At 40.0% G+C, this 16884-nt stretch overlaps 1 protein-coding gene across 5 annotated transcripts in view; it reads left to right on the forward strand.

The window, feature by feature from the left end:
- Positions 1 to 5557: 5557 nt before the first annotated feature.
- Positions 5558 to 16884, forward strand: part of TAB2 (TGF-beta activated kinase 1 (MAP3K7) binding protein 2) — a 73016-nt gene continuing 61689 nt past the window's right edge. For all 5 annotated transcript variants that reach the window (XM_054570093.1, XM_054570092.1, XM_054570094.1 and 2 more), the window contains exon 1: positions 5558 to 5859. The gene's annotated coding sequence lies outside the window, so the exon portion shown is untranslated. The remainder of the gene's footprint in view (positions 5860 to 16884) is intronic.

A 16884-nucleotide genomic window follows, 5' to 3' on the forward strand; every position in this document is an offset into this window, starting at 1 on the left:
TTGAATCTCTGCATAGTACAGTTGGCCTTGAAACTCCATCCATTCCTCTTGATTTCTGTGCAATATATGGCCTAGGTTCACCTACATCTTTGACCATGTTTTCCCTGCTTCCACCTCATCATCCAGAGTTGTGTTATAGACACCCCACCTCTATTTTGGCTTTATTTATTTTCTCTCTGCAGATGATGTCCAATGTATAGCCCCATTTTTGATACTTCATTCTAAACTCCAGTCCCATGTTTTTGTGTGTTGATCATCTCCACCTAGGTATCTCTTTGGCATCTCAAATCAGGTCTATCACAACAATCATATTTTCTTCCATAACTTCTCCTCCTCCTACGTAGTCATTTAGGCTTAACTCCCAGAGTCATCTTAAATTCTCACCTCCCCGGCTTTGACTCCTCAACATTTGTTCCATCATATAAACCAGGGACTACTTCATGAATGGGCATGTGATTCAACCATGGCCTAGGAGATGGGAGGGAAGTTAGCTAGAGGGTGAGAGAAGTAGTTCTCAGAAATATTTTCCCTCTCTTGAGAGGATCTCTCTTCTTCTCTGGACATTATGACTTTGGGATATGAAACCTGGAACTGTCATTACTATCTTGTTATTAGCCAGAAAATGATGCCAATACCCAAGACATCAGAGCAGAGAGGGAAAGAACCTGGTCCTTGATGATAGTATCAAGCTTCTGTTCTGAATCTTTCAAACCTGAAGTCTTCTCTACCTTGGTAATTTCCAAATTTGTGAGACATAAATTTACTTACTGCTTAAGCCATTTAAAATCAGGATTTGTTACACACAGTTGAAAACATCCTCAGTGATAGACCACTTTATGTCAACTCCTCGTTATCTGCCAGTTGAGTTCTTGCAATGCTATGTGTCTTTATGCCTTCAAGCCTAATCCATTTCATACATATGCTGCTAGATTCTCTCTCCTAAGGAAATACTTGATAATGTCTCTTCTCTTGTTCAAAGACCATCAGTAACTTCCCATTGCCTAAAGAGTATTCCAGGCTCAGCCCCTTAGCATTTGTGGTTTTATACAGACCTACCCTCCTTTATATACCTTGTGTTACAGATATGCAGAATTAAATTCTCTCTCTCCAATATGCCTCTCCTCTTTCTACCTAAATCGTGTTTTCTCTACTTGGAATACTCTTGTTCCACTCCCTCCTGTCCATATACAATCTTCTTCTTGATACTGTCCCTAATGTTTACTTACTTCCACATTCTGCAAAGTAATCTCTCCTTCCTTTAAGCATCTGTAGTATTTATTATGGTCTACCTTGTACTGCTGTTATTTATATACTGTAATCTCTTCTACTGCCTGTGCTGTTCCATAGAACTTTCTGTGAAGATGGTTTATGAGCACTTGAAATATGGCTGGTGAAACCGAGGGCCCGAATTTTTCATTTTGTTTAGTTAACTGTAAATACTGGGTTGGCCAAAAAGTCCGTATGTTTTTTTTCCATACAATAAAAGACATGTTTTTTTTTTTCATTTTCACCAATAACTTTATTGATTTGGATATTTTGAGTATGTTGGCTATTTTCCATGTGGTATAATGTTGATTGTTCTCAATTAATGTCTCAATTTGATCACTACCCACTTCAACTGGCCTACCCAACGTGGAGCATTGTTCAGTGAGAAAGCTCCAGCTCAAAGCTTCACAAACCACTTTTGACAGATTCTATCAGTCACAGCACCTTTTCCACACACTGCACAAACTTTTTTTCATTTCAGTTGCATTTTTACCTTTCTTGAAATAATAAAGCATAATATGCTTAAAAATATTGCCCAGTTTCTTCCATCTTCAATATTAAAATGACTACACAAAAATTCACCAATTTTGATTTTTTTTAACACATGCTGATATGATAGCTGACATAATACAATGTAACAAAATTGTTTTGAATGAAGTTAAAGACGACTAAGCGCCTCTAGTGCCATCTTACAGAAGAAACCAAATGAACTTTTGGCCAACCCTATAGCTACAGGAAGCTAGTGGCCACTGTCTTAAAGAGCACAGTACTAGACTAAAAGTCTCCTGAATTTAGTGCAGGGGTTAATTATATCTTACTTCTACAGTCACTACGGAGTGACTGAAAGGCACAGACTGCTTTTATTTTTTATTATTTTCTCCACATAGCCTTGTTGAATATTTATTGGATTATTAAATATGGAAATCACATTTACCAAATATAGAAGGGTTTCTGTTTTTGTTCCAAATTCAAATAAATAGGGAAGAATGACCAAAACCCCTATCTGTTACTGAGAAACAGATGGCCAGTTCCATTGTAAAAGGATCTCTCTTTACCTGTCTCACAACATTCTTCCTTAGCCAAGTAGAGAAACTTCTTTGCAGTCCAAAGCTCTGTATTTTACAACTGTCAGTTGTGCAATAATTTCAAACTAAGTGAAAAATTGCAAGAATAGTACAGAAATTTCCATATCCACCAAGTTTTTTAAATACTCAAACACTTCTTAGAATTTAAAAATACAATGTGGTTGCAACGGATTGGGGTAAGGGAATTAGTGTTTAGTGGCTATAGAGTTTCTGTGTTACAAGCTGAAAAAGTTCTAGAAATCTCTTGCACAATAATTTGAATATACTTAACACTACTGAAGTCTACATTTAAAGTGGTTAAGATGGTAAATTTGTTGTTTCTTCACCACAATAAAAAAAAACATACCGCCATCTTCAAGCATGAGAACAGTTAATCCATCTTTGAAAAACAAGCTATAATTTTATCACAGATTCCAAAAACTGCAAGTATCTTCTCTTTTGTCCTGTGAATTATTCTCCTGGGAAGCAATCTGTTCTTGTATTTTGGAAACCTCATTTTTTGGAAGCTCTTCCTTATGGTTGGTTTTTAATTCCTTATTTTATAAGATAACCCCTTTTCATCATATTCCAATCTCAATGGAAATAGTATTAGTTCTTCAATTAAAACAGTAACATATTTGCCCATTTTTAGATGTTAATTTCTTTCTGTATATGCATATGGGAGACATAAGAGGTGGTTTTATTTTTTTAGATTTTATTTATTTTTAGAGGGGAGAGAGGGGGAGAAACAACACTGAGAGAAACATCAGTGTATTGTCTCTAGCACACACCCCGACCAACGGAACCGCAACCCAAGCACTGCCCTCATGGGCATCCAACCAGCAACCCTTTGTTTCGCAGTATGACATCCAACCAAGGTACACAGGTCACGGTGAGGGATTTTTTGTGCAATATTTCTGAACCACTCATGAGAAAACTGCATGCATTTTCTTATGAATAAGATATTGTCATACACAACATATGTTGGAATTTTAACACTGATAAAAAGTACTTTTATCTGTAGACCATATTCCAACTGCCTCAATTACCCCGATAGTGTCCTTCATAGCATTTTTCTCCTCCAGTAAGGGATCCAGTTCAGGGTCACATATGACACTTAGCTTCCTTTAATCTGAAGTTTTGTTTTGTCTTTTTGTGAAATTCATGATGTTTTAAAGGTACAAGCCTGTTATTTTATAGAGTCTTCCCATATTTGGGTTTGTCTGATGCTTCCTCATGATGAGACCCAGGTGAAGCTCTTCAGCATAGGTGCTCGGGTGTATTGCTGCACACACTTTCTCCGCTACCCACTGGTTCTTAGACTTGACCTGGTCACATCTGTTATAGTCCTAAGTTTATAAAGCACTGTATCTCTATGAAAATAAGTACACATACATTTCATTAAATACATTTACTTTTGTATAAAACACAAAATTCTACAATTTCAAAAGTAATTGCTGGCTCTGTCTTATAGTGGTTTCAAAGTGAAATTTACTTAAGAGGTTCAGTTTCTCTCTTTTCCATCAATTATTTTAATATTGATGTGGAAATAATTCCTCAAAGAGGACTATTGTAAAGTATTAAAATGTAGTGATCTTACTACTCCCAGTGAATAAATTAAAACCATGGTCTACATTTTTAAAATCCTAATTTACTTTCACATCTCTTAACGAAATCGACAATGTAGAGAAAAGACAAATTCTGATTTATAAGTAATAAATACTTTTCGCTTTCGAAGTAGTACAGGTTTTGAATTGGTACCAGATCCCAAGATTTCAGGTATTTTTAAATAAGGAGAAAGTAACTGGGAAAAGTCCCTTTAGAGAAGCTTGTACTTAAAACATACTTAAAAAAAAAAGAAAAGGCTCTCACTGTAGCTATAGCGCTCACACTGGAAACAGAATAAAAATGGTCCTTGAGGATTTTTCTGAGGAGTAAGAAAGAATTGCTTCAAGGAAGAAACTGGCAGAGATACGGAAATTTTGGACAGGGGCAGCAAAAAATGCCGTAGTGTTTTGGACACCATGAAAGCGCTAAAATGTTTGAATAAATGTTTTACATTGTGAGAAATGTATGAGTGTATTTTTCTAGAGGAAATTAAATATTTCTTTAAGAGGACAGAAAGAAGTCTCCCCTTCTCCCCCCAAGTTAAAGTGTCTTTGGCTCTGCTTCTAGGACTTCTAGGAACGTGCAATTAAAATAAAATCGAAACAACAAAACGCTTGCAGCATTTAGGAGTTTTTTGTTTTGTTTTCCCAAGCGCTCAAGAAAACTCGAACACTGGGGCACTTTTTCCCAGTCCAGAAGCCGGGAGTTCCAGGACGCTTAGGACACCTCCTGCACACTCCCTAACGACTACGGTCTCCGGCACCAGTCACCTCCCTTAGCCCGTGGCTTCCGCGCCGCGGGGCTCCAAGGGGGTGTGTCCCCGCCCCGCAGCGGACGGACACCAGCCTCCGCCGTGGGCCCACCTGCCGCGGTCCGGGGCCCCGGCCCGGAAGCGGCGCCGGGCGGCAGCAGAGCCGCCGCGTCCGGTCCGCCTCCCCTCCTCACCAGCACAGCGCGAGACCCCGGCCGCGCACCCTGCGGCCGACCGCTTCCCGCCGCCCCAGCAGGCGGGAGCTGGAGGTCCTCCCTCCTTTCGGTCCAAACTGCTATCGGCCTCCGCGAGGGGAAAGCCCTGAATTTTCTCCACACACATACACCCCCTTCCAAAGTTTGCGCAGCCAGGACCAAAGGGGGGCAAAAAAAACCCCGAGAGAGAGCGAACCCCGGGCACTTCCCGGGCCGTTCGCGCCGGCGCCTTCTCTCGCACGACCCCGGCGGCAGCCCGCTCTTGTCCGGGCAGCTGGGGAGCGTCCTCCCTCCAGCCTCCGCAAGACGGGCGTGGAGTCTTCGAGTGTCGGGGGAGGGGTGCAGGGCGGAGAAAGAGCATCCCCGCGCCGCTGCCGCCCGTCGCTCCCCCGCCGCCCGGCTGGGGGAGGCCTCGTCACAGCCGCCGCCTCAGCAGCGGCCGCAGATCTCGCGGTGTTTGCCGGCGGCTGCGCCGCCATATTGTGTGACAGTATTTTGATTTGCACTGGGCTGGCAGAGCCGCGGCGAGAGCGAGCGAGAGCTGGGGGGGGTGGGGGGAGGGCAGCGAGCGCGAGGGGGGTGGGGGCAGTGGGAGGTAGGGAGGCCAAGCGAGCCCGAGCCGAGGAGCGGGGAGCGGCGACGCCACCCAGCCACCGTTTTTGATCTGCAGCAGCCGCCGGCGGGGCGACCCAGCCCGACCCCCTCCCCTCCCCCTCAGCCACGAGCGGCGGCGGCGGCGGCCGGAGGGAGTTGGCGGCGGCGGCCGATCGGAGGGGCTGAGCGGGGAGGGAGGGAGGGCTGAGGTGTCCCCCCTGCCGGGTGGAATCGGAGGCGGCGGCGGCGCTGGCGGCGGCCGTGGTGGTGGAGGCGGCAGCGGCGACGGTGGAGACGGCTGCCCTAGTGGGAGAGGCGGCGGCGGCGGCCGAGGAGGAGGAGGGGGAAGCGGCGGCGAAGGGTAAGCGGACAGCGCTGCCGGGCCTCGGCGGGATCCCCGGTCTCGGCTCTCCCCTCAACTCCCCGCACCCCCCTCCGTCTGGAAGGGGCTCTGCCGCTTCGCGAGGCCCCCGCGGGGCGTCCGCTTCTTCCTCTCACTCTTCCTCCCTCCGCCTCCTTCCTTCCCCCAGTGGCGAGGCTGAGAGGGAGCCCCCCCCCAAGTCTTCCAGACCGGGTGGGGGTGGGGAGCATCGGGCCGGGCCTGAGCTCCGGGGAGTCTGTGGAGGGGGAGGGGGAGGTTCATTGGAGTCGGGCGCCGGGGAGAGCCCCGGGTGGGGGAGGGTGCCAGGGGCGGGGGGGCCCCTGCCCGCGCCGGTGTCCCCGGCCCGCCCCTCGGGCAAGTGTGAGATGCGACTGAGGGACGGGGAGCTCCTTTGGGGGAGCCGTGGTCCGCATAAATATGACCTCCAGGCGAGGTGTTGGGGGAGAGGCTGAGAGAGTCCTGGGGGTTCTGGGGGAGAACGTCGTTCCCCTTCCCGTGTTGGTTTTGTGCAGCCTCCTTGAAGTGGGGAGCGAGACCTGCGGTGATAATGCGCCCCCCCGCGCCCCAGATTTCACGAAATGATTGTAGCTTTCCGTCCGCTGAGCCTCAGACCCTAAGGTCGTGGCGGCGGCGGTGGCCGGGAGGCTGCGAGGGCCTGGGTGGTGCTCCGCAGGTGACAGGTGTACCTTTCCGTTGCTGATGCTGCGGTGTCGCTCGGGCAGAGTCGTGCGCCCCAGTGGCGGGGGCCGTGGGAGGCTGTGTTTGTGTGTTTGGCTGTGTTTCGTTCCATATATAGTCTATTTGAGATGTTAGGTTTCCATTCTGAACTCAAGTCAGCTTAATTGTTGGGGAGAAATTCTTCAAATGTTTCTGATAAGAGGGGTTTCCAGGGGAGCGGAAGCCGCGTGCAGCGTCTCGGGGTTGCTCGGGTCGTGCGAGGCAGGTCCCCAGAGCCGGGCGGTTGTCGGCGCCCTAATTCATTGGAACGTTCTTGGACACTAAGGTTGCACTCGAGGCAGCAGCGAGGCAGTGTGTTTTTGCATCCATTTTGTCTGTTTTAGGTAAGTCCGTGAAGTGTCGCATTTTAGGGTCAGGTTGATTCACGTTTTAAGAAAGAAGTTAGTTTGGGCTTTAGCTCGCTCCAAGAGAGGACGCTGCTCAGTGTGCAGTTTCAGATTTGGCCGGGAACCTTGGTGGGCATAGAGTGGGATTTTTGCTTTCAGTTTTTACACTACTACTGCCTACTACACTCTTCATACAGTAGCAGAGTATGGATACCTTAAAAAAAAAAACTTTAAACTTTCTGTAACAGTGAAGTGACTGATTTTTAATGCTGACAGCTTGAGACTTTAGATTTCGAAGCCAATTGCATTCTCTCATAAAGATAGGCTTTTCATCTTGTTGCACGCCTTGGCTGAGCACGTAAGTTAGAAACGAGGGGAGGAATTGTCAGCTAAATGAGCTACAAATTAAGTTAGGGCCAAGTCAGTTTTTAAAGAAAGTTAGCTATTAAGAAGTGTCTATGGGACAAATATTGAATGATGGTACTACCAGTGTGTTAACAGGAAATAGAACAAAAATTCCAGTGATTCAGAACTTCTGTTGGGGTTTTTCCCCCCTTAAAATCTACTTAGTTTTTTTAATAGAGGGTGCTTAAGATTTAAATCTAAAAGGATCAACTGAAAGTTGAATGTGTTAATTAGATGAGTAAGTCATCCACTGAATATACTCCATTATTTCATTTTTCTCTTGGGTGCTGGAGTAACTTTTCCTGAGTTTAAAAGTATTCTCAAAGGACACCAATGAAATGTAGCCTTTCAGCCCTCTTTAGTGAACTGTCACATTGTAGTAAGTTGTGCTTTCAGTAACTCATTAAGAAGTGGAAAATGATCAGAATCTCATACATTACAGATTACCTGAAAGGTAAATTTTAACTTGGATCAATCCCATTTGATTACAATAGTACCTATATTTGGTCCTCTCTTAAGTGGAAAGAAGTGCCTGCCTTCAGCTAAGGATATTGTTTAAAACTTGCATACCAATTATTGCACTTAATGAAATGAGGAGGTTTTTAAACGCTCAGTTAGGTAGGTACTACCCAGATCCCCACTATATCATTATTGAGTATTGCTTCTTTAGTATTAGTAACACATTGCACTTGTGAAATGTCTGAATATGATTGATCTTGTGTGTCTTCATAGAAATAAAAGTTTATCCTACTTCTCTAGTTTTCCCTGTAAGGAAAATCGTTAAAATACCGTTTAGGATGAAATGTACATACGCACATATGAACATACTGCATTTTGAAAAATAGTTGTAATGTAGACTATTTACATGAAACTCACATGAGTTTCATGCCCCAAAAAATCTGTGAGAAATGTCTGAATTTTCTAAAACAGCATGTGTTTTAGTTATATAAAGTGATTAAGACTAAAAGTTTATTTTTTAATGATCATCAACATACTTTAAAGGGGAATGTTTGCCTTGTTATAGATGTTTGGGGGGGGGAAGTCCCTAATAATCTTTATATAAAGTTCATAAATAAAATTGTAATTTAGAAAGGCTTCAGTTCCATTGTATCTCTACTTGACTAGACTCCCATGATCCAGAGAACAGTAGTAGCACTTTCCCCCCGTTTCACTTACCTTTATTTGATCCATCAAAAATGAAGAGTCTCTAAAATAGAAGGATAATGAGCTAATAACAGGCAAATGTGAAAATTGGGGCAAAACAGTAATAAGAAAACGGGGTAAGATATTGGTAGAAAATTAGATGAACTGTTTAGGCAACTAGGAATTTGGAGATGCAGGCTGTGGTGGCTGCCAAGCATAGGAAAGTGATCATGCTGAACAGAACGGTCAGGTTTCCCCTGAATCTTTTGATAGGCTCTGACTATCTATATATGCCATCTCATTTTAAACCCTCTGCATTAAGATGGTATGGATTTGGAGACACAAAAATTATATGAAATTTGAATATAAGTATGTTCATATTTCTTTACATCTGGCTCATATTTCCAAAATATTTACTGTATTTCAACATTTCATCCTATGATTCTGATCCTTAAAAAATCAAGAACACTTGCTTTATCAGCAAAAAAAACAACAACAACCAACCATGTTAAGTACTCTTAGGGGTACCTAGTACTGTATTTTTTACATTTTCTGTAGTTAGCCACTAAACTTGACTGTCTTGGTAGATTAAGAATGGCTCCCTTTTTCTTTGTTTTCTAAGGATTCTAGCCCTCAAAACACCATGTTTAGTAGTAAGTAGTACTTACTACTTCTAGCCAACTATGTTAAAATTATGCATTTCACTTAGACTTTTCATTTGGATTTTTATTGACTCATATTTCAGAACATGCTTAGTTTCTTAATCCTCAGAAAAAGACTGCTAACAGGTTGCTGTGTCCGAAGGAAATTCAAATCAGAATTGCCACAAAGTAACATTGTGGGGATATGTGTCAGTAAAAGATCTCTGAAAATTGATTAAAGTTTTGGCACTTAAAAGTGCATTCGTTTGAAATTCATTTATGTAGATCCTTTTATCTCCCGAGGATGCTTATGAGGCTTTGCTCAATGTGTCTTTCTGATTTGTCTATCATTCTTAATTTAAAACTTTAATAAGAAATTCTGTTTCTAATTATTTCAGTTTAAGGTTTGGTATCGAGTGAGTTGTAAATTTCTTTTGATCTTTAACATATTAATATTAACCTTTTTAGTGCTTCCTGCATAGTAAAGAGAAAGAAGCTACATTTACCAAATGCCTGTTGGGTACCCAACTTTCATTTATTTCACAAATATTTGAGCACTTACAATGTGCCAGGGACCTTTGAGATGCTGCAGATGTAGCAGTGAATAACATAGACAAAATTTCTGTCCACATATAGTTTACATTTTAGTAATGGAAAACATAAATAAAGTATAGTGTGCCTTGGAGAAAAAAGTGCTATGGAGAAAAATAAACAGAAGAGGGGTTTGGGGAATGAGCGTAACCTGTCTGTTCTTTTAATAACTGTAGTGGGTATTATCCTTCCTTTCAGAAATAAAAACTATCCTATACATAATTTTTTTTCTATTAAGAATACACTTTATAACTTGGGAACACAATTATGTTTGTACTTAAGAGTTACAGGGTTTCAGTTAATAGCAATTTTCTATTGTTAGTACTTCAGGGAGCTGCTTTGTGGCTCAGCAGAAAATTTGGAGTTTACTGTCCTGGTGGCCACCTATTCGTTTTGTGATTTGGGGCCAGTGACAATATCTTAGCTTTCCTGAGCTTGTTTTTTGTGTGTGTGTAAAATGAGTTATAATATCTGTAAGGTTATTGTGATGATAAATTACACATTGTATGTAAATTATCTGACATGGAAGGGACTCAGTAAATTGCAACCTTTTTGTTTACTGCCTATCCGGAGTTCTGTCAAGCATAGTTGAAGTAGGTGATCCTTCCAAGAAGTTCTCATAGCGCTGTGTGGGACACAGTTTCATGTCCATCTGATTTGACCTAAGGCTGTCTTGTCTGATAGCATAAGGTTAATTAAAATGCAACTGTAACTTTCTGGAGAGTTTATACATGTTATCTAGTCAATGTGGTATCAGTAAACATGCTGTCTTCCTTTTTCTGGAACATTGTAATACATCTTGTCATTGTGTTACATCTTGTCTTATAGGTTGATAAGCTGGGCATCCGCATTTTGACAAGTAGATACAAATATTGTACAAGATTCCAATTCATGAAAATAATTTGTAAAATGTTTAGTACAGTGCCAGGTGTACTGTAAATACTCAATAAATGTTTGTTATTGTCATTGTTTATTATTCCTTTATAGTGTGAAGAGAGGTTAATTCAGAGAATCTACAATTAAGGAAAACTTTTACAAAGATAAAATAATGCAAACGTGGATAAGTTTTTTGAGGAAAGCGTGAAATAGCCAATCAAATTGCAGTTGATTTTCATGTTTTGATTGGAAGATCACTAAATTGAGTTTTGCAAGGACAGATTATGTCTTCTTTTGCCTTCAGTCTTGACTTCACCGTATCTTCAGTGCCTGGCCTGTAGTTACAAGCTGAAGAAATACAGTGTGTTAAATGTTGAATGGCTCCTACTGATAGGTTTTCTGTATGTCACAACTCTCCGTGGTGAGCATCTTCTGAGTCTGAGAAGTGGCTGCACTGCGAGTCTTTGAATCTCTAATTTAAGCACAGACCAAGATGTCATACAAAGTGTTCTGATTGCCATTTTTTTAATCTAGCCAAAAATTTGAAAAATATCCCAGAAATTCAAAGGAAGAAAAAACACCAGTTATTTGCACCTAGGTTAGTATTTGTTAACCCATTCTCTGTGAGGAGTTGAAATTAAAGTGAATAGCAGACTTAAAAAGTGGAGTAGAAAAAATAATTCATAATTATAGGTTCTTAGTTGCTAAAAGACAACTTAATCTTATCTCTTCAAGGCAGTTTCGGTGAAACTGTAGGTTTATACTGGCTTTATGAATTTAGTGGCTCTGTCACTTTCTTAAATTCCTGTGATGTGGGGACTATTGGTGTTTTCACAGAAAAGGGAAAACATCCCAACCCACCCTACTTTAACCATTTTTTAGATGTTTAAATCTTAGCACCAGTCAGCTTTTTCCGGTTCTGTGGCAATTTATCCTCTGCCTAATGAATAATAATTTTAACTTTTGTAAAACCTAACACTTAAGTTCTGAGACCTTTAGTCATTTACACAAAATATTTCTTGGCTTTAAAAAAATATCCCCACAAATATGGATAGGACATATTGTTTTGTGTTATAATCAGATATGATGTAACTATTTTAGAAATGATAGAAATACCTACAATTTAATATTTTGATACTCTTGTGGTGTGTTTGCTTATTTTGAACTGCAACAGCTTCCTACTGGAAAAAGATGCTACTGCTGAGTATTAGTTTGAGTGGCTTCAGAAAGAAAGTCTGATTTATACACAAACAGGTACAACACAGAAGAGGGCATTTTAAGAATTTGTAGTATTTTAATTGTCTTGTTAAAGAAAATGGCATTCTTGTTTCACTTAAGAAGAAAAACAAAAACAGTCCTAGTACAAGTCACAGAAGCCAAATAATAAAATGGGAAAGGTCCTGTAAAGAGAGACAGGAGAAGCAAGAGTAAGATATGTAGAATTTGACAGAGGTTTTGGTGGAAATATATGAATGCTGATTGTTATTAGTAGAATTATTCAAAAGAAATAATATGTTAGAGAAAATGTGTGATCCCTGCAACCAGCCCTCACCCCCAGCTTTGCCTAAATAGTAAGTCAAAAGCAGTGCCACATTCCTGGATATTATTACAGAAATTAGTGCTGCCATCAAAGACTTGAAAGTTTCTGGGGGGTAATTTTGACCATTTAACTTGCCTGTTTGGCTGGTGCAGAAGACAGCTTCTTGGAGAATGAATGATTGCCAAAAAAAAATTTTTTTTAAAGTGTGGAAGTAATTTTCAATTTAAAAATTGTACTTATCCCCAGGTTTATTAATTATATTTTTATCTGAATTATTAAATTATACTGTTATTTTGAGTCTCAGCCTAAAGTTTTACTCTAACATTTATATTAAGGAAAATTTCTCTGGAGTTTTAATATCTTCATTAACCTTTTTAGTATTAGCAGAATTAGCATATCACAAGCTTCCTGTCAATTTGCCAGCCAGGCAGGCCAAGGACATGGTTTGTTTCATCAGTATAGAGCCAATAGTAATCGAGTGGAAAGATTTTCCATTCCCTATCAATGAGAGAAAATACTTGGCGATATAAATGAAAACTTGAAATCAGCATCTTGACCTTGCAAAACACAGCTGTCGCACAGGCAAGTGTTGTTTAATCAGAGAAATAAAAACAGCAATTGTGATATGAGCTGGAAAGATAGTAGAAGGGAGCTTACCTGGTTTTTATTCTCTCAGCAACTTAAGAAAGTATTACTTTTGAGCTGGTCTCATCAGCTTGTCGACCTCCACCCTTCTAAATATTTTCATTTCCTCGTGTTGGGAGTCAGTGAGGTATATGTAGTAAGAAAAGACCTGGGCTTTAAAGTCAGGTGAACCCAAGACCAAATATGAGTTCTATTGCTAACTATAGCTATGTGGTCTTAGTGTAATCACTCAAACTCTTTGAGCCTAGGATTTTTCTTTAGAAAAACACATATGTATAGTAATGCCTACTCTGCTTGTTTTAACTACATTATCTGTATTTCTTATGTTAGCTGGCTTAATATCTATCTGGAACCTAGTAGGCATCAATAAGTCTAGTCAAAATGTAAAATATATGCTATGATATCCTGTGCTGCAGTTTTTCTTCCCTGTAACTTATATTAGCTTCATTTTTGAGCACCTTCTATTTAGTAAAGTTTAATTTTTAGAAGTATTAATCTTTCAAATAGAATCAGGTGAATTCTTATTCTAGTTACATTAGAAATATGTAGCTTAAACAATGGGAAGTAATTTGATTCGAATTTTGCTTTGTTAGGCAGTTTTTCCTTCAGGGTACTTCAGTTCATTTTTCCTCAACAGATAGAATGAAAAAAATAATTTCTATACTGTTTAATTTGCTGAAACTCTTTAGACCAAGTTTAAAATAAACAAAATATCACTTTTTAAATCACAAAATAAACATGCAAATCATTATTAATTCTTTGTATTTTTCTTAACTAGTCCTGTGAAAAATCCCACATTTTCAATTTGAAAGCAGTGTACAACCCATAATTTAATTCTTTTGTATGAAAAGCTCTAGAAAATTGGCATGGGTCAGATTTTGAAAATACCTAAAATATACTTTAAAACTTGTGCCACTTTATCTGTGTAAAATAAACTTTCTACTTTTTCTGTTTTAAGTTGCTAGTTAATATTTTTTTCTGTTATTTCAACAACTCTTTCCTTTGTCCGTGTTTACACTCAAAAGGGATATAGTACTAAATTTCCCAATGTTTACTACTGGATTAATTGTGTTTTTTAATAATATTTTTCATATTACCAGTAATAACATGTTAATAATACCATTTGTTTATTGATTATTCAGTAAACTTCAGAACTCTTCCTGTTAGTGTACTAATACCAACAGCTTATTACTGAAATGTAAGTCTAATTGCCGTGATTACTGTTGAAACAGGTTTTTAAAAAATGCTTGCATTTTAATAAATAGGTTTAAAACATTTCATAACGATATATGAAAGCTCTAATTCTGGAGGATTATAATAAGTACTCTTTACTCTTCCACATGTGCTTTTTTTGTGCAGTCTTTAGAATAAATCCAGAAGTACAAATAGTGGTGAAGATGCAACCATTAGTCATCAGATAAAAAAATTGTGAGGTACATAGTGGTCTTTTCAGTCTTGTAAGTACTCAAGGAGATAACCTAAGAGATCATTATCAAAAGTTGGTGAAATACAGGTAACTGCATTTTTGCATTGAGCGTAACTTGCTCTTTTTGACTAGCATGTACCTGAACTGTACTTGACTGAGTACTGTTTGCCACTTTATGATGATTTTCTAAATAGAAGAATAAACACATGGAAAAGGGGGTTTCAAAAAATTACCATTTCTGCATAGACTATTCTGCTTTTTACATATAAAAATGTATTGACATGTAGTGGTTTAGCTTTTTCTTTCAGGTTTTTTTCTTTTTTGAGATTTTTCTAGCAGAGGTGACTGGTTGGCCTGAGTGAGGCATCCTCATTCTCTTCATGAGATTTTCCCCTCGTGAACAATGGTATGAATTTACAGTGTGACTCTTCAGAGCAGTTGCTGTAGCTCTGCAAGTGGAACAAGAAGTACTTTTGGGGGAAGATAACTGGTGATCTTAGCCAAACCAAGCCACAGGATCAGTACTTCAGATTTTATAGTATATCACATGATAAATGAGTAGCAAGGAAATCCATAGAGTTTGTTTCATATGCCTCCAAAACACCTGTGCAAAATGGCTGACTAATGCAAGACATCTTCTACCATGTCTCATCTCTGCATCTATTTATTAGTCTTTCTAATTCACTTATCCAGTAGTTCTTAATTCCTACTGTGTATCAGGTCCTTTGCTATGTTACAAGGATGGAGAAATGAGTTGGGAGAGGAGAGGCCACGTGTGCAAAGGATGCAGGAGGTAGGAAAGTTTACATGTATTCAGTAATTTTGAGTAGTTCCCAGTGCACTAGGCACCAGCATTGGCTTCATAGGAAGTGATATAGAAAATCAGAAGATAGAGTATGAAGATACGTACGTGCTTTGTAAAGTATATTTGACTTCATCCTATAAATGATGAAAGGCAAGTGCTTAAATTCGCATTCCAGAAAGTTCTCTCTGCAATGTAGAGAATATTTTAGAAAAGAGCCAGGCTTGGAAAAAATAGGCAGATGTGTGAGCGTTGATAAGCTGAAATAGGGCTGTGATTAAGGAAAGGAATAGGTGATGAACTTGAGAGGAGAGTACTGGGTGTGAAGTAAGACAAGGTAAGGATTGCACTACGCCCTGGCTTGCGTACTGGGTGCATAGTGTCATGTCTCAATCACCAATACAGGAACATACCAGGGGACAGTAACAGGTGAGGAAGATGTTTGAATTCTGTTTGCTGATTTTAAAGTTTCTAGGGAGAGAAGAAGACATCACATTATATGGGGGCGGGTATAGGGGGAAGACAGGGAAAACTATTCTGATTAGATGACATTTGAGCAGGTACTTGAATGAAGAGATCAAGAGAATGAAGAGATCATTCTTTCCAAATGAAGACAATAGCAAATGCAGAGGCCTTCAGGTGGGAACATTCTTGCAGTGTTCAAGAGCAAGAAGGCCAGTGTAGTTGGAGCTAGGACAGAGGGAGAAGGGTAGATGAGAGCTGGGTGTGTGCTTTTCATGTAGCATCTTTAGGTTGTAGTAGGGACTTTAGATGTTATTCAGGATGAGATAGGAAGCCACTGAAGGGTTTTAAGATACGATCTATTTGCCTTTTTTCCCCTCACTTACAATGTGATTTATTTTTTGGTCATTGTGTGTGTATAGTTCTATATCATTTTATTATGTGTATAGGTTCATGTAACCATCACAGTTCATCACTGCAAAGATATTTCTTTGCTACACCTGTATAGATGTTTCTTAACTTACGATGGGGTTATGTCCCAATAAACCTCTCATAAGTTAAAATATCAGTAAGTCAAAAATGCATTTAGTACACCTAAGCTACCAACATCAAAGCTGAAACCTAGGTTATCCTAAGTGTGCTCAAAACAGTTGGCATTAGCCTGCAGTTGGGCAATTATTGGGCAGATAAATCTCAAGAGTAATTGCCTTTCTCTTCCCACCTGAAGCAAGAGCAGTTTGTAGACATGATGGGATGTGACAACACAAAATACAGTGTCCAAAATGCTGGCCACACGGTGCATTGTAGAACATTGGTTGCTTACCCTCATGATTGCATGGCCGCTGGGGAGCTGCATCTCCCTGCCACTGACCAGCATCACGTGAGAGAGTATCGTGCCAAGTATCACTGGCTGAGAAAAGGTCAGAATTCAAGTACAGTTTCTGTTGACTATGTATCGCTTTCACGTCATCATTAAGCTGAACTTCAGTAAGTCAGGGACCATCTGTATGTAGTCTTACCTTTCCCTCAGCCTTAACCCCTGGCAACCACTGGTCTGTTTTCTATCACTATAATTTTGGTTCTCGGAGAGTGTTATATAAATGGAATTATGCATTATGTTATCATTGGCTTTTTTCACTCAGCATTATGTCCTTGAAATCCATCCAATTTGTTGTATATATCAATAGTTCCTTCCATTTTAATGCTAAGAAGTATATCATTGTATGGCTGTACTGCAATTTGTTTAACCATTGAACAACTGAAGGACATTTGGTGATAAAAGTAAAACTGCTGTGAACAGTTTTTTACAGGTTTTTATTTGAAAATAACATTTTTCTCTTTCTACGATAAATCCCCAAGAGTGCAATTGCTGGGTTGTGTGATCACTTACAAGAAGCTGCTAGTTTTCC

The sequence above is a fragment of the Pteronotus mesoamericanus genome, unplaced genomic scaffold (genome assembly GCF_021234165.1).
Source record: "Pteronotus mesoamericanus isolate MK-2021 breed Mesoamerican mustached bat unplaced genomic scaffold, CSHL_Meso_final contig_20, whole genome shotgun sequence".
Classification (NCBI taxonomy): Eukaryota; Metazoa; Chordata; class Mammalia; order Chiroptera; family Mormoopidae; genus Pteronotus; species Pteronotus mesoamericanus.